Genomic DNA, 19403 nt, shown 5'->3' with positions numbered 1-19403 from the left:
GGTAACCAGTAAATCTATATGTTTAGCTTTTAAAAGACCTGTACGTTTCCAAATATGTTTTGGATTTGCAACTCCTACCAACAATCTATGGAAGTGGTACATGCTCAGCATGCTTTTTGAAGGGCTACTATTATTTGTGTAAGGTTACATATCATATCCTCCTTTCCAGGACAGGTAAGATACCCACTTAAATATAATCTGCCAAATGCAGGAAATGAGAAAGTAAAGTACTCTTTGAATGCATCTAGAGTGGTACATTACGTTGCATTGTTTTTTTCACAGCAAGAGCACCTGGGAAAGAAACATTGCTGGCACAAGTTCAATCAGGAGATGTGGTTACAGGAGTCTTACTTTACGTATGAATCAACTAACAACAGAATTGTTGTTAATTAAAGGAACTGAAATCTTCCTAAATTGGAGTTCTTTGTAGATTCCTGAACCATTTAATGATGCAGGTGCTGGCTGTGGACTTTTCAAGCATTTTTGCCAAGCAACTATCAGTCCTGCTCTTTGTTGTTCTTTCACTTTTTGGGGAAAAAAAAAAAAAAAAAAAAGTATTTGGGGGGATCATTTCACAGTTTAAACTTTAAACCAGTGTGTGCAAATGCTGCTACTGAAAGGAGCAGTCTGTCTATTTTCCCCAGGCTTTCCCTGTTCACTCCCATGCTTTCTTTTCTGCTGGCACAGATATTTTCACAGTCAAGCACTGAATCAGCTCAGGGAATTGATCTAAGTTACAATTAACCAGGCAAAAGCAAGCACATAAATGAATAAAGGTTAACTGTGACCCAGGTCAAATCTCTGATCCTTTGCATCACACAACTCAATGCACACTTCTGTCGGTGCAAGGGATAGAGACGTAAGGGAGTCTGACAAGCAGTAGGATTGCTTCGTTCAGCAGCAGTGCTTTCTTGCCTCAGTTTATGACATTAAAGCATTAAAGTATAGCCTCTGAGGGATTTGTTTCACTTTCTATCTTGGTCTAATTATATTGCTAAAATGTTTTACTCTCATATCACAGAAAGCATCTGTGTAAGTAGGTATAAATGGGGCTGTTAACTTGCTCCTCTAAGAAGTGAGTTATAAAGCTATAGTAATGTGCATCTGTTAGTCTGTTAAAACCAGAGCCGACAGAGGAAGATAGTAGGTCCTTACAATTATATATATATTTTTTTGGTCTTACAGAGGAAAATGAAACTGTTAATGGTTCCACTAAGCAAAAGACCACACCACGAGCTTCACCCTCCATCTAACAACTGTCCTACTAAACATTTTTCTCATGCGTGGGATTTTCTTGGCCTTGATGTTTCTCAAGTGTCAGCAATCTCTGCTTCTGCTTGTGCTGACCCTTGCCATAACCCTTTGTGTTGTGCTGACATCCACATTTGTGTGGGCATTCAGAGAAGCAGGTGAGACCAACTGATCCAGTTAAAAAGTAACCCACTCTCGGAGACCCATCAGCTGGACCAGTTTGCTGGTTTGATTTACACTGTTCGCAAAAACAATGGAGCTGGCACAGCTCAGAGCATAGTGACTGTTTAAGATGGCATTATTGTTGAAACATTTATCTTTAGACTACACCCCTATGTCTAGCCAGACAAAGCTGCTTCACTAGGCTATATCTCGCTTTGCATATATTTGTGATCAAAGCCTACCTGGGGTAAATCACTGCCTGGCTTTATTAACATGATCATCTGTGGAAAAGTTACCAGTTATCTAAGGACTCCAAACAAGTTGCTCAATTCAGGGCAGCATAAACTTAGAGGAGTTAAACCTTTTAAGACCTGGAATTACCAGAGTTGAAGTGCACCTCCTACAACTCCAGCACTTCATCAGGCTTGGTTTGTGTGGCCCAGCAAGCATCTTGACTGCAGGGTGTACTTGTTGCCTTTTGGCAGCTCAGTGTGTACGGTAATTTGCTTCGCAGGCTGCCTGTTGTGCAAGACTAGTTTACTTTCTAAGGGCACAGTTTTTTTGGAGAATTTATATTGCTAAGGAATTCAACATAGTTTTTGTCTACATGTTCCCCAAATACTTCAGCATGTACTTAACACATCCCTTTGCTAAGGGAGAATATCTGGTCCAATTTTCTTCATGTAGGGTAATTTTGTTCCAGTAAAGTCAAAATTCACCCCAAAACTTCCCATTTGGATCTCTTTAAGATAGTAACCTCATTCTCTGAATTTGAGGGAGGGCAGATCCCTTTCGATCTCTCTCTGTATTAGCTTTTAATGGGTCATGGCTAACTTCATTTTCTCCTATTAAAGTTTAACTGTTGGTGTTCTTTCAAGCTGTAAATTTGCAATCCAGCAAAATGTGTTTGTCTTGCTTTGGCCTGTAGTCTGTTCTACTCTGCTCTTTTCTCCCCACAAATCGGGTAGGCAGTAGCTCATGTAGATCTTTTACTGTGTGTTCTGCAATTTCTCACATTTCGTGCCATAAGATAATACATTTAGAGAGATAATCTACAGAGGGAAAGCAAAAATTTAAATAAACCATACAATAGTGTCACTTCAGTAAATAGGTTTCATACAGGGCTCTGATGATTACTCCCTGATACCTACCGTGCATCTCCACAAGCCTTAGCACGTCTCTGCTTTTGTGTAGATAACACCTACCGTTCCTCTTCCTTGATAGCATCTCTCCTGCTTTCATGTAGAAATGTTTTTGGTTAAACCAAGGAGCCAAAGTAACCACAAACAATGTCTGTGAAAAATACTTATTTGTGTGAGTTATTCTGGATTTTTTTTCAGAAGGAATATCTTCTAGATTAATCTTCCACAGTGCAGCTTACTGGAATCCAGCCAGTTTGGTACTTACTGCTTAGCAATAGCCTTGAATGGTAGTGAAGTTCTGATTCAGCATTTATTATTATTATTATTATTTTATTTTTTAATGAGGACTGGCATTTCTAGATGATTATACCCATACTTTCTTCATTCCTTAGGATTTGGGTAATTTTTACTTAGTCCTTGATTTATTCAGGGTCATGCCTAAATTGTCCCTTTTTATAATTTTTTTTAGCCTCGAGGTATTTTACACTGAGAACTGGAACAATTCTGAGGCGTGCTGGTCATGGCGCTAGGAAAGGCTAGTAGAATTATGGTTTTGAAGAAGTAGCGGTGGATATGCACATGAACTCTCACAAATTTTTAACCAAATTAAAAAAAAAAATTAAAAAATCCAGGCCCTGATCTGCTAAAGCACTCCTGGTGGAGAAGCATCCATAACCACAGTCACATTGGCAAAGGGGTTTGTATCTGTTGATATAATCAGCATCCCAAAATGGCATATAACTTGGCTGCATTTTATTTAAGAGATCTAGACGTAAAAAGGGTTGAATTGCCTCCTACAGGTGCCCAACTTTTAATTCATAATGTCCACATACAAGAGAGAAGGACCTTGGTATGATGCTGGCTGCGCTGGCTGGAGGCCACGGCAACAAGGTGTGAGGCATTAAGAGATCTGGCTTGTGATGCAAACCTGAAAGAAGGCAACTGTTCCTTGTTGTCCTTCCAGGTAAGGGTTTTTATGTTCTTGAGGAAATAAAAAGTGCCAGGAGATCTTAGTTAAGCCTTTTTCACTCGAAGACACCTTTTGATTATCATCTTGTTGTGTAACTCTTCATTTCCAATTGATTCATTTCCCTGTCATCAATGTTGTAAGGTGCAGAACTGTAATGTGCTTTCTATTGTTGCTGATCTCAGTGGGACTGTTCAGCTGAACAAAATAAAACAGGTGTGTGCTGGCAGCATAGCAACTTTGGTATAGGCTTATTTAAGTGTTGTTTTGCAGTCATGTTCTTTCACAGAAAATAGTCATCTTAATATAAAAGACATGTTTATCAAAAAGTACACGAATCACTTTATCGTGGGTCTTCCTGTGGCTGCAGTCACATATAAGTATCTTCATAGCTAGAAGACAGGTATCGGCAATCTAAGGAAAGAAGAAATTTAAGAAGCAGACCTTCACAAGTAAAATATATATATATAATATATAAATATATAAAATATATAAATATAAATAATATATAAATATATATTATATATATATATAAAGAATATATCATATTTTCCTAAAGAGTCATAGAAGTGTTAAGTTTGGAAGGGATATCTGGAGATTGTTTAGTCCAAGTGCCCTGCTCAAAGCAGGGTGAATTTAGAGTAGATTGCTCAGGGCCATGTACAGTTGAGTGCTGAGTATCTCCAGGGATGGAGACTCCACAGCCTTTCTGGGCAACATGTTCCACTGTTTGACTACCCTCACAATAAAAAAGCTTTTCTTCTGTTTAAATGGAATTTCCTGTATTTTGATGTGTGTCCGATACCACTTGTCCTCTCACTGGGCACCACAGTGATAAGTCTTAAGTCTTAACACTCTCCATCAGGTGTCCATGGACCTTTATCAGATCCCCCTGAGCCTTCTCTTCTCCAGAATCTTCCAGCCTCTCCTTGGATGTCCGATGCCCTGATCCCATAATCGTCGTAGGAGGCGGACCCTCTCCAGCGTGTCCATGTTTCTGTTCTCTTGGAGAGTCCAGAACTGGACACAAAACACCTAATGTTTCTCTTTTTTTGCTGAGCAGAGGTGAGGAACCTGCTTCAATCTGCTGGCAACACTTTTCCTAATGCAGCCAAGGATGCTGTTGATTTTCCTTGCCACAAGAGCACATCTCTTCCAACCTAGAAATTCTGTGATTCTGTGATTCTGTGTGATCACTGGCTCATGGGCAATTTTTAGTCCAACAGGACCCCTGTGTGCTTTTCCGCAATGCTGCCTCCCAGCCAGTTAGCCCCCAGCAAGTACTGGTGTGTGGTCCCAGGTGCAGGATCTTGGGCTTCTCTTTGTCAAACTTGGTGAGATTCGTCTCTTCCCATTGTCCCAGCCTGTCCAGGTCTGACTGGCAGCTCTATCACTTGCTGTACCAGCCATTCCCCCACATTTTGTATCATCTACAGACCTGCTGGGAGTATTCTCAGTCTCGTGACCCAGGTTAAGTGGTATCAATCTTACTGGTGTAGCTCTCATGCCTGCAGCTGATTGCAACCATTTGAGCCTGGCAGTTCAGCCGATTTTCAGTCCACCTCACCATCTACTTGTCTAGCCTCTACTTCATCAGTTCATGTATCAGGATATTAGAGGAAACAACGCCAAAAAACATAGGTAGGAATGGCCAACATAGGTCAACACAGGTAGGAATTAACACAGGTAGGAATTAATGAATGGTTTTCTAGGTAGAAGGTTATTACAGGAATTAGACAGGGATCAGGAGTTCGGACAAGATGTCCTCCCAATGTCTCTAATAACCTGAACTATCCTGTAATTTTAGTTGAAGTCTATGCTCCATAACGTATCCCTAAGTGACCGCAATGAGGGGATTAATGTGCAAACAGATTTTTTTTTTTTTTTTTGACATTACGGGGTTACTCACAGTAGAAAGGATGAGGGCCAACAGCAAAGATGTGCAGAAAGACCTCCTGATATTGAGTGAATAGAAAATAAAAAGTCAGATGAATGCATCCAGATAAATGTTAAGCAACATACATGTAAGGAAGAAAATAGTTATTTTGAATATTTGAATAGAGATGCTAAAGTGTAGATTTCTACTCAGGGTTGAAATTTGAATCATAATAGATAGTTAGAGTTATAATAGATAGTTCCATGGTAACATCGGTTCCGCGCTGAATGGCAATTAAAGCAGAGAGCTGACTCTCTGCATCTTTGTTCTACATCTGCATGAAGTGGATGGAAATGCCTCTACATCACAGACATCTTGGGAGGTTACGCTGAAGTACACTTCCTACCTAGATGCTTTTGAGAATAGGTGTGCATTACTCTGAACTGATAAGGTATTTTGTTTAACTAGTCTGATTTCTTTCATTTGTTTTAAGACTTTTTAAAAATTGATTAATTGGTTTGATAAGCAGCTTGTATAAAGGAATCAATCATTAGAATAATAGCAGTACTTTCTTAGGGGAAAGTACTGTCCACTTGATAAAGAGTCCTTTACCTTGAGATTCAATTTAAAAAAAAAAAAAAAAAAAAAAGAAAAAAACACCTTAGGATATTAGTCCAAATTTTCAAATCTGAATACTTAAAATCTAGTACCCCTTCCCTTTCTCTTTTTCTCTTTTTCTCTTTTTCTCTTTTTCTCTTTTTCTCTTTTCTTCTGTAGGTTTTTCTTCTTTTATCTTGTTTCCTTCCCTCAGATTATTCCCTCTGTCTTCATGTTCTCCTACCTCCCAAGCTCAGACCTGTCCCTGTGTCACTAATTGCTTTAAATCAGTTCAGTCAATAATAATCTAAGACAGGGTAGTCCACGTTGTGGAGATGCATTTCTTAAGAGGGGAGTGTTTATGAAAGGGCCTTTTCCCATTTATGTTATGGAATGTTTTATTTCTGATGCAAATCCCAGCCTGCTAAGACCATGGAGAAAGCCTTTAAATTATGAAGCAGTTGTAGTGCAAACCAAGACATTTACCAGCATTTATCCATTTGGCAATGATCTGACCTTCCAGAGCTACTTCAGTTTCCAGTACAAGGAATTACCAATAATAAAATCAGAGGGATATCACAGCTACGAATGAAGCAAGAACTTGGGCTCCAGCTTGGTTACAGAACGGACTGGGAAAATCCCGGGGCACTGTACTTCTCGTTGAGAGAACCTGGGTGTGTCTAGGAAATGGCCTTGAGTTGTAGGTAAACTGAAAGGCAAGACTAGTTCTGCTCAAAAGGGAAGCCCAAGGTGCATGAAGTGGATTTGGCATTGCCAAGAGAGGAGATTAGTATCTGTCAGTCTGTGGTTCATAGGCTTGCTGGGTAAAGAAGGCCAGCAAAAGACTGTGAGAGCATCTTTAGAAGAGGCAAAATATTATATTAAATTCTCTCTTGAGATCCTTTCAGGTCTTAGCATCACCATCAACATTTTATTTTTTTCCAGTCAGTATGACTTTCTCAAACAACTGGATAAAGCCTGCTGAAAAACATGATGACTCCCTTATGTACATCTGCACTCAGTCAATGCATCCCACCAGTACTATGAACGCTGGGAACCCTAAGTGTTGCCTCATTCTCAAAGAGGGGAACCAAGCCTGATAAAAAATCTCCTGTTGTTGTTTCAGTAAGGCAGAAGAATTTTACTTCCTTTGTCATGGTGGAAAACCTTGGTTGAGGAAAAGATAATGGCATTCCTCCCCAGTATACACTGGATACCCTTTCATTGCCCAGCTCTGAAACGTGCTTTTAGTCATGTGTGGAGAGCATTTTCCTGCTATTTTTCTTAGCATTGAACTATTATTTATTTGGAAGGTGTAGAGGCATGATCTGCCTCTTGGCAGATATGAGATAATTTGTCTTCAGAGGCCCTAAATCTGTTGTGGAGTTCGGATTTGTTCTGGCAATACACAATGACAACGAGGTGTTAGTTTATTGAAAGAGTACATAGTGTATGCAGTTACATTCCTGGCAGCAGCTTTTTTTTTTATGTATAGCTCCAATGCATATGAGAGCCCAGAGACCCCCAGTGTAAGTGATGAAAGCAATTAGTAAAACATCTCAGTGCTCCAAATTATCATGTTTATTACATCACTGAAAGCAAATTTGTAAAGTTCCTGCAATTAAAAATCAAAATTCATTATTGACTGAATGCCCTGGGATGATGCATTTGAACAACACGTTATATTTGGAAAGTAGGGATTTCTTTTTCAAAGTAAAATGCAGTCCTAAAGAGGCACAAAATGGAAATAGATAAAGCTTGCTTCCAGTTCCTAGCAAATAGATGTCCAAATGATGACAGTCACTGGCTATCATGCCTGTAGATAGGTGCAGTAGAGATGCAAAAGGATGAATTGATTTCTACTGCTCTTACATTTGGGGAAAGCTTGGGACTAAAGAAACATCAACAACTGACCAAAAAATCTGATTCCAGTTAGAGAAGGCTAGATGCTGAAACACAGAAAACAGGATGAAAATTAGAAGGATATAGTGGTGTTTTTTCACGTATATGCTTATTTCCTGTTACTTGGTGAAACATTTGTGCTAATTTTCTTGTACTTTTCTGCTTCATAAAGAAAAGTATCATTAATGTGAATTAGGATAAAAGTTAAAATATTTCAAAGTATGGTTGGCTTGTAAAGTATTTGTTAAAGCAGCGAGTTTGCAGTATGCAATTGGAGCTTTACATCTCTATAACGAAACAGTAAAACTGCTGTAAAAGAGACCAGGAAATAACATAAAATTCCACAGGTTTCAAACAAAATTCTTGACTAATTTCTCCTCTAGGATTTAAAAATAATGTGTACACTAAATTTTTAGAAGACATTAGGGTGTAATATATGCTAATCCATTTTCTCTTCTTCCCTGGAGATACTCAGCCAGTTTACTACAGGCTTCAGCTTGTGGTAGACTTGCCAGCGTTGAAAAACCCTCTTGTACAAAAGAGACCTTTGCATGCATATACACACAAGACTGCATGAATCCCACTGCTAACAGTTGATTACACACCATGCTTCTGGGAGAATAAGAAGCTAGGAATAATAGTTGTGTCTTCACATTGGTAACTTCAAAAAATATTTGTTAAAATTATAGAAATGTCATTGGACAGTTTTAGGAGATGAGACTGTAATGTAGCCTTTGCTTTCAGCTGTGTGAAGTATTCTGATTGTAAATGCTTCTGTAAACAGTTGGCTAACATCAAATAATGTTTCCAGTAGTGTCTGAATCTGGAGCAAATGTTTGCTAAATGTGTTCAAAGATGAGTTAACCAGGAGTTTTCTACCTCCTAACAAGGCACCTTACAGCTCCTCCTGGTGGGGAAGCCTTGCAAAGACAAGATTTTGAGAAAGTATCCTTTGTACTGGAGCAGTACAGATAATCAAGCACAATATTAATAAATAAATAATAATAATAATAATAATAAAAAATCAAATTATTCATAATCTGAAAAATCTCCAAAGTTACTGACTAGGGAGGAGTAAGTGTTGTATATGCTTTCTTTCCTGTAGAATAGCTTTCAGATTGCAAGCTGCAAAGAATAGAAACATGGTCTTAGAGAAAATGCAACCCCAGTGAGTAAATGAAGAAAGATCAGAACCATTAGCAACTGGTTACATTTAAAACATAAATTCTAATAATGTTTTATGAAAATATTTCTCTGAACTCAAGGCTTATGTGTCTTGGGTAACCTGGGATATAGCAGCATTGATGATTGATGTATATTTTTAACATTATGTTCCCCCTTCCTGGTAAACATGAATTGTTACGCTTAGACTGTACTTTCTTAGAAATTAAAAAGAGATTCTTAACACAATCTAGGAAATAGGTAGTGTTTTATAAATAAGCACATTATCTTTTTTTTTTTTTTTTTTTTTAAAAAAAAGGCTGCTAGATGCAATGTAAGTTCCTTGTAGGGAAATGTAAAGTTAAGGCAACCTACTAATCCTTCTCCCACCTATCCACATCAAAATGATCTTTAGTGCCCTATCTTAACTGGCATTTTGAACAGTATATGTTTATAGTTGATACAGCTCTATGTTCTAGGTCTTACAGTGCAAGGCAGTCAGTTAGGTGTTTGCAGCTGATACAGTAGGCCAATACTGCAGAATCTAAAAAATCATGCTTTATTTTTGCAGAGAGCCCAAGCTGCTGTAGGTAGGTTTTGCACAGCAGGAGCTGTCTGGAATGAAATAGCAGCTTTTTGGAGCAGAAGAATTGCTAATGGCTTTCACTAATACCTGTTGCTGCACTTTCAGGGTCATACAGATGACGTGGATTTCTGCAAATTTTGAAACAGAGCTGGGAAAAATCCAGACTTGCTCAAGTCCTGAAGAGGCCTGCAGATAACTTCATCTGCTTGCAAAGACTGTGGTGTTTTCATTTTTCATTTGCAATGCTGATGCAAGTTGTAAACAAGAATCGTGCAAAAGCCGCTCAATGTTTTGCACATATCCATTCCAAGGACACATGCTATCTTATTAACACTCTGGATTGGTTTCCTCTCCACCCCCTCCTTTTCTGGTATATTGTGCAGGACTTCATTTCTTTATTCCTCCAGTGGAGTAAAGGGATACTTGCATCTTCAGGAACAACCCATCTATCTGTACCTATTGAGAGTAAAATAACAGGAGGGCACCTTTACTCACAGGTAATTTGAGGGTCTAGATTTCCTCACAGTGATCATTGACTAGCTTGAAGCAGAGGAATTGGTACTATTATAGATACCTTTGTTACACTTATGCTGTAATATCTGTCTTTGGTCAAGCATTTTGATAAAATGCAGTTTATTGAAGAAGTTATGCAAAAAAGTATTCATTTATCATATTGTGATCTGCAGCTGTGTTCTTAAAAAAAACACTTTTGCAAGCCTCTGTTGTACCAGTCAGCACTTTACTGCTATGCCCCAGTACATATGGATTACCACATCAGTTCTAGCTTTTTGCAGCATTTTGCTTTGCCAAAGACCAGGCACGGCACTTAACACAAACTCTGCAAACTACAAGTAGCTCCACAATAAAATAATCCTGGCATCTAGACACAAAATAAGAATATGAAATTGTTTGTCAGTACTTCTGAAATCCTCTGATACCTTGATTATGCTTGTGAAGAAACAACATAGCTCTAGACTGTGTTCTTAAACACCACGGCTGTGGGGAGGAGAGTTACTGTCAATACTCAATTGTCTGAAAAATACGGATCAAGTGTCTGGTAGTTGGATCACTTCTGTGTTGACCTGAGGAGCGTCATCTTAAGAGCCAAGAGGTATACATTTTGTTGCCTCACCCCAAAAAGTAGTGTCATTTTAGTTAGCACCTTTGGAAGGAATTCAGCTTATCAACTAGTTATAGAAGGAACGATGTGTGTACCTATGAAAAGGAAGACAGAAAGAGGAAGCAAAGCCTTTAGAGAGACAGACTGTTCTTAATTTCTTCACCGTCCTTGAAGCATATACCTATGCTTGCTGGGTGTTTTGTCTCTGTTTTTGACTGTGTCACTGAAGGCATGACAAAACACTGGTGTTCTGGTATTCCAAAGCTTTCAAAAATAAAATGTAACCTTTCTCTGGGCCCAAGTGCCCATGTAAAAGATTATGTACAACTATGCTAATTCTTCAGTAATAAGAACTCACATCCTCTCTTGTAAAGAACAATGTCATGTTCTTTCTAATTTGTCTTTCTATTGTTTTTTGGAAAAAGAAAAAATACTTGCTATAACAAAGATAGTTTTGCTTCCTCTGGTAATAGTGCCCATAACTTGGTCATCCCTTTGTGCTTCTGTCTGTCTTTAAAAAGATGTTTATTTATCTGTAGATTACATATTGGATATTATTTGTCCCAGGCAAATCTGAAGAGCATTTATAACAATAATACGCTCACTGTAGCTGAAACCATTATCTTTGGGAATATATCTATGGAACAGTTCCTGGAGTTTGGTTGAGTTGGGTGAAAATGGTCTAAATTGTCACCTAAAATATAGAAAATTAGAAAAGGAAAAAAAAAAAAAAAGAGCATTTGTTTCTTAGTACTATGTTAAAGCCTGGGGACTTCATTCCCTATTGTGCTGGGTGATGTTCAAGAAAAAAACACCACCACCCAAAACAAATAAACAAACAAAAAACAATGAACAAAAGACTTTCCTGCCACAAAGCTTGCAATTTAAGAGACAACAGGGTGGAGAAAGACAGTGAAGCATAAAGAAATAAACAGCTGCCTCTGAATTCATAGGAGACTGGTACTGTTGTCATTGCTGGGTTTTTAAAAGAAAGTAGATAAGAGTACAGCTTCAAAATCCCCCAGTTCCCTATCATATAAAGAATAAGTGTATTTATGTGACATATCAGGATTGATAAGTGTATCTTGTAAAGGCTGATAAATTCTCCTTAATAGTGAAATACATAGATGCACAGAGTATAGCCTCTGCCATTTCTTACATTTTTGAGAAGGAAAATAAAACAAACATATTTTCCGCTGCACCATGAGCCTTCCTCTGTAAGCATTTCACGTCCTGGGACTGTAACCTCACAGCGGTGATCCCTACTGTGTGTGTTGTAGGACTGAGTACATCCTCCCCCAGAACATTATGGTCTGAGATGACGTGGTTTGTTGATTAGAGAGACGGCAGCCTTGTCTGTATTGACCATAAAACAGTGATGCTCAAGGTCCCAAGAGGAGTGAAGTAGGCAATGAATAGGGAACAGATCCCAGGACTCAGAAGAGACGAATGACTTATTGGGGGAAGTGGTGGCTGGGATCCTGTGGGAGGCAGCTCTGTAAGGCAGAGGAGCTCAAGAAAAATGACTCATTTAGAATATATCGTCAAGTAATATGAGTAAAGAGTTGTACATTCCAGGGCTCAGGAAAATAAGTACACATGCCACAAGACTGGCTTAACCAAATAGGGAACTTGTGCTGAGCTCCGATGGAAAAAGAAGAGGTGTAAGTGGCAGAAGCAGGAACAGAGTACAGACAAGGATTATTGAAGTTGCCCAGGCCAGGGGTGACACAAGGACAGCAAAAGTTCAGCTGGAGTTGAAACTGGCAGTAAATATCAAAGTATCTGTTCCCCTGACTTGGCAGTAAAAGAACAAATGAGGAAAATGTAGGCCCACAGCTAAATGGACTGGGTGAATTAGTGACAGCAGATATAAATAAGACGGAGATACTCAGCACTTTCTTTGCCTCTGTCTTTATCAACATTTCTCAAGCCTTTGTGCCTAGAGGGTTCAAACAGGAGACAACTACTGGTAGTGGAAGAGGACCAAGTTAGGGTTCTCTTGAGAAATCTTAACCCATACACGTTCGTGGAACCAGATAGGTCAGCTTCAGCTACGTCTCTAGGAAATTCATGGCACAAGTCCTCTTGGAAGCCAGTTTTCAGCCCATGAAGTGGAAGAAGGTCACTGAGAACAGACAGATTTGCCAAGAGTAATATGCTGGATCAACCAGATTCATTTTATAATGAAATGACTATATCTATGGATGAGGGGATGAGGAAGGAAGAATGGATGTTGTCTACTTTGACTTCATCAGGGTGACACGGTCTCACATTGCATATTTCTGCCCAGGTTGTGCTGTTACAGTCTAGCTGGGAGAAAAACTGTCATTTCTAATAATTTAAATTCATTCCTTCCGTTGATTTTGGATATTTTTAGTAGTGCAGCTTCTACAAATGGTCTTTAGGCTGCCCCATATTGCAGCTGTTCCTACCACTACAGTTATCATGCAGATTTTTTTTTTATTATTTTTATTTTTTCTGTAAATGTCTCTTTTCAGGTGTAATGACACGAATTAACTTGCTCTCTCCTGTCTAACAACTTTTAATCTATCCCTCCTCACTCCCTGCCCCACTTAGGGTAGATGCTTTCTCTCCAAGTTTTTTTGTCTTTGTTTGTTTGTTGTTTGTATTTCCCCGTTGCCTTTTTTTTCTGAGTTATGTGTCCTTATTATATTCTCTGGCTCTGCAGTGTTGATTCATGCAACATTTTTATCATATTTATAATGCTGTCTTCTGTGAAATGCCTTCTGGTTTCAGAATCACTTTTGTTGTTGACTTGCCAATTGCAGTGTTTATTTATCAATTCTGGATAAATAAATAATCTAATTTTACCAGGCCTTAGAGTTTAAAAGAATAGTTGTGTTGCTTAAACAGCAATTAGGCTTACCTTCTGAGATTACTCCCACACCTATTTTTCCATTGATGTGATGCTACTGAGTTAGACACCTTGGTTTTGACGTTTTGCATCATCTGTATGGGCAGAAATATCAATTAAAAGAACCTGAGAGTGGTTAAATAAATGGAAGAAGTTGCAGACTGGAAGAACAGTATTGGATTTCTATCTCTTGCTATTGAAAATTACACTATGACCAAATGCAATGCTCTCTTAAAATACTTTTCCAGAGCAGGAACCAAATAATGATTAGTTTTCCCTTTCTTCTCTGAGATGAAAAGAACATCTGCAGTTTCTGGAAGTACTCTCTGCAAAAATGTATCAACAAAATATCTTGGACCACGTAAGTCATATCACAAGCAGATGATTTCATGGCCAAGTCACCTTGGAGGGGAACTTCATGAACTTGGGTTTTAAATGGACTGGCCACTGTGGTTCTTACTGATTTTTAACACAGTACGGCAAATGCCTGTATGAGTGCTTTAACTTAAAATTTGTTTCACTAGTGAGAATCATAGCATATTCAAGATTTTGCACAATCATGATTTTTTTTTGCCTTTTTCTACTTAATAAATGCATCTGAAAACTCACTTCCTTTTGCAGTTTTCCTTGATGTTAATTTACACAGTGTTAAGAAACAAAATATTCATGAATATCCTGTTGGTTATACATTAAGGTTGACTTCTGTATTTTTACTGTACCAGAGACACTTACAATAATTTATACATTATAGAACAGGATTGTTTTTTGAAGAAAACAGTTTGCTTGTGATGGCCCTTCACTGTAAAGAAAACACAAAGTTCATAGAATTTACAAATGCCTCTTTAAATGGCTTCAGCTTTAAAGGGCTTTCACATTTCATTTTCAATCTGATCTGTATCAGCATCCATAAATTCACAAGTGTCAGCATGAATTTGTCTCCTAAATTAATTTAATTATCTAAATATCAAAAGTAATTTCACACCTGCAACTCTTATCTAATTTGCAAGACAACATAACTATCCTGGCTGTGGTTTTCCAAACAATGGATGGCTCTTTTGTCCAGCTAAAAATATTGTTTTCCAAAATCTTTCTTAGTCTTCCTTCTCTTGTCTTAGCAGGCTTGGAGGCCACGCAATTATGTTGCTTTTAACACCTGAAAAATGTGTTTAAAAATACCTGTATCACAGCATACAATGGAAAGAATACTTTACTATCTCATATGAGTACCCTATTAAAAAAAAAAAATAAGGTTGGCAGACAGAATCAAAATTGTACTAATTTTTTGCTGCATCCTGAAAGACCAAGTACAGAGATGTATCACATCACTGTCATGCTGTATCATTTTAATTGAAGTGCTCAACAGTGATGTGGTACTGTTATGACTGCACAACAAAAGGCTTTTCTGGTACCTTCCTATTTTTAACTTTTACTGACATTTGAAGAAAAGTCAAGATTTTTATTTTTTTTGAACAACCTTTTTTAATAGAGCAAAATTGAAAAGAAGACCTTGACTATTTTTGGTTTGTCTTTAGATTTCTGGGAGGAGGAAAGGAAGGATAAAAATTGAATTTAATTAGATAAAATGTTGTTTCAAAAATAATGAAAGAAGCATATTGCTTTATCTGCCTTTATTATCAATGAGCAAGCACTGAGTTTTAAAGGAGGGGAAGGCACATACCTCCTCCTAGTCTTGTTCCAAGATCAAGTACATATAAACTGGCAATCAACAGAATAATCTTGAGGTTAGCAGAAAAGCCTTAGCAGGGCACTTTAAGACATTAACTGACAATGTTCCATCTAGATTTTTCTCTGCTAGAGAGGAGAGATTACTGTCTTCTTCGTACCATGAAAAACAGTGCTCCCCTCTCCTCATCTCCTTTCCTCCCTCCCTTCTGCATGCCCCAGACCTACACTGCTGCTTTAGCTGAAGCAGTAAGACCTTGTCCTTCCTGTTTCAATCTATCTCAACCATTGTGCAGAGGAGTAGTGACAGAAACCAGCTACCTCTGAACTCATTGTGAGTGGCTCAGCTTTTTGTTTGAATAAAATGTGCAGGGCTTTCAGTAACTTAAAGTCTTATTCTATGTAGAAAGACCCTTGCAAGGGGAATAAGAACTTATTTTTGCTGAAAAAATGTTACTACAGTTATGAGAGTTGAGAGGAATGCAAAATGTCTTTATACAAATCTGAAATGAGGCTGGATATGTGAATAATTAAGATCTGTACCAGTAGAAGACGCTATGAAGGGTGTGGGACTAGTGCTGCAAGTAGGCCAGTGTAGAGACAGTCCTGTTCTCCCCTGAATTCTCATAAATTTTCCTTGAAACAACTACTGTTGTCAGCCGGTGTGATGATAAAAATTCTGTTTCAGAATCCTTCTATATCTGTCCCAGAGCAATGTCCATACTTTGCCTATATCACAAGCAGCAATGCAGCAACCTCCAGACTAGTACTGAGCCGCTCTATCTGTGGGCTGCAGCTCAGTGTACAGCTCAGACACTGAGACCTGAAAACAAGTGTCGCTGCTCTGGCAGAGGTTTTGCACCAAGGCTTTTTGGTGGCCTTTGCCATGTACTCTGAGGCACTAAAGCTGAAAAATGTCCTTTCTTACTTTATCTACTCACCACAATTTTTTAGTACCCGCTGTAAATTTTCTGCCAAGTTGCTGAAGTTGTTCCCATGGCACTAGTAACTGCCACTCCCAGAAACGAGGAAGTCTCTTAAACACAACAACACAAGCTGATGCTGTTCATAAAAAGTGGGTTTTGGCCACTCTTACTGAAGGTACAGCTGGATGACAGAGCTGTGTCTGACAAACACAAAGGAAGTGGTGAGGGATCCAGACTGGTCCTTGTTGTAGTGAGGAGGCATAAGACTGGACTCATCTTTTTTTGTAGTTGTTGTTGTTTTTTTTTGATTGTTTTTGTTTTTTGTCAGGGTGCAATTTGATGCTATATGTATGCTTCTGAAGATGAAACTTTGAGCTGTTCATTTTATGATAGTTTCTGAGTATTTTTCATCTGAAGAGTGCTAAAAGATGAGTTCTTAAGACTGCTTTTCAGAGGAGTTCTTTCTCCTAATTGAGGTGCCGTAATCTGAAATGAAATCCAACCTAATATACCTGTCCCAAAGACAGATTTCCTTCAAAGGCAGCATGAGGCTGCATAAATCTTCACCGAGCCTGCTGCAGAGTTGCTTGGATTTTACGCTGGTAAGAGATCTTGTTCCCAAGGAGCTTGTTCCTTCAGGGCGCTCTGCTGGAGTCTGTGGGGGTGATTCCTCCAGGTGCTGGCCTACCAGCTGCTAGCAAGGCAGCATTATCAAGGCTGAAGGGGCTCTGAATTATAACAGAGCCCACAGACATTTCCATGTTTCCTTTTTGTAACTGGCCATCGTTCTCTGCTGCCAGTGCCCAGATCCCCAGTGGCCTGGCCTTTTATAGACTTGTCCCCTTCACAGGCCTACTGGTTCCTAGAGTCCCTTGTTGTACCCCACAGCACGTACATGAGAGGGTGGAAGGCAGAAATCAGGAGTCCGTTTGCTGTGTTTAAAAACTGGCAGTAAATGCCCTCAGAGAGATTCAAGAGATGCAAAAGAGGCAAGCAGTCAGTTTCCTGCCTGGTTTTCTGAGCTCTGAAGCTCCTGCAGAGGGAATTCCCATGAGTTTCAAGGCTGGAATGTTTCCAGGGAAGTAAACTCCTTGCATTCACACCAGCTTCCTCCTGTGATAGCTCTGACCTGGTAGATTGCTCTCTCCTCCTCTCACACATGCCAAAGATCATCTGATTTTTCCTGCATTACATCAAGGCTGGCTGGGAGACACGTGAAATGTGACTCCTGTTACAGCGCTCCTAGCTGAACTGTCCTTGGCAGCTGCTCCGTGTGCTGCGTAATTTCTGTCTACCTCAGAGGAAAAAGAGTAGAAGAGAGAAAAAGAAAAAGAGAGACTGTTATTCTGCCAGGATTTCTAGGAAGAAAGCTGTAATATGGATCAAGGGGACAACTTTTGTTTTAAATAAAAGTTGTGAAGATGTTGATACTGGACTCAGAAGGCATGATTGCAGTCTCGCCTATTCATTTTACACTGTCTCCAGTTGAATTACGCATCACTGGTGCTAGTACAAGCATAGTCAGGGCCAAGATCTTGTGAAACAGCAGACTTTATTATAAATGATCCAATAGTTTCAATCTGATGACTTTGTTGTTTAGCTTTCCACGAGTATTAATATTTTAGATAAATTTAAGGCCCAGTTCTTTGACTTGCACTTAACACCAGAAAAATTACATGAATGCAGCTAAATAGAACTTGGCTTGTACTTAGTTCAGCTATTGAAATCTGTAATAAATGTATTTTATATTAATAGTTCTGTGAAGAAATAATAGACCAATTTGGGCTCCTTCTTCCTTCTTGAGTAAGCAAGAAACAGAATATTGCAATTGCTAAGCTACCTTGCCTTCAGTCAGTTTCAGATATATTTGAAGTATAGTAAGCTTGATTACTTTTACAAAACATGTTATTTTCTCTCCCCTGCCATTAGTGAAGTGAATGCCTTCAACAAAAAGATCATGAACTTCAATTACTAGAAGTAAAATGTTTGTAAACTACAGGACTAATTTGAGAGGACATTGTTCTGGAAACACTCTTCACAAATTGGAAGAAATCTTCTACCTATAATTATGAAACCTGATGTTCACTAATAAGGAAGTATCTTCAGCAAGTCCCTTGAGTATTTTTGAAGATTAATCCATAGACTTGTACAAGATCAAAATCTGTTGTTCCTAAGTTTTGCTGGAAATTTTACTCTGGTAGGTAAAGTTTAGGTGTTATTTTTGATTAAATCCCACTTAAATTAATAAGGTCAATGACAATATATTTTTGCATGGATAGTTACATTTTAAATTGAATTCTTCAAAACTGTGGTGTTTAGTATGTGTGTTGTTTGACCATTTGTATTTTTACTTAATGTTTACTTATGAAAGAGCAGAAGAGTAATAAATTACTTTAAATGAAATTAATTACAGAAGAGTAGTTACAGAAGAGTAGTAGATTCATTTCTTTAGGTCAGAACAAAAATTCAGTGTATTGTTTCCAGTCTTGACCTCGTTGTTCTCCTGACAGACAAGGTAGACTCTTTTTAGATGTGCTTCATTTTGTCCCGATTAGGCTTTTCTTGAAATCAATGGATGTTAGCAGGATAAGCAATTGTTTCTGACAGTCCTTCAAGTAGATCTTAAATTCATTGCACGGGCTTAGTATTCTGTGGTTTACAGTATATGTGTATTACTCAGTGCACCCAAGATTAGAATCATAGAATCATAGAATCATAGAATATCCTGAGTTGGAAGGGACCCTTAAGGATCATCAAGTCCAACTCTTGACACCGCACAGGTCTACCCAAAAGTTCAGACCATGTGACTAAGTGCACAGTCCAATCTCTTCTTAAATTCAGACAGGCTCGGTGCAGTGACCACTTCCCTGGGGAGCCTGTTCCAGTGTGCAACCACCCTCTCTGTGAAGAACCCCCTCCTGATGTCAAGCCTAAATTTCCCCTGCCTCAGCTTAACCCCGTTCCTGCGGGTCCTGTCACTGGTGTTAATGGAGAAAAGGTCTCCTGCCTCTCAACACCCCCTTACGAGGAAGTTGTAGACTGATACTGATTAGTATCTTTACTTTTTCTGGGCAGTTTGCTGTTGCTTTGGTTTTGCTGTAAGTGGTAAATTGCATTTACAAATTACATTTACTATTATCAGAAGCAGTGTC

This window comes from Netta rufina, assembly GCF_964035555.1.
Source record: "Netta rufina genome assembly, chromosome: 2".
NCBI classification, from domain to species: Eukaryota; Metazoa; Chordata; class Aves; order Anseriformes; family Anatidae; genus Netta; species Netta rufina.
Note: the sequence above shows the minus strand (reverse complement) of the source record.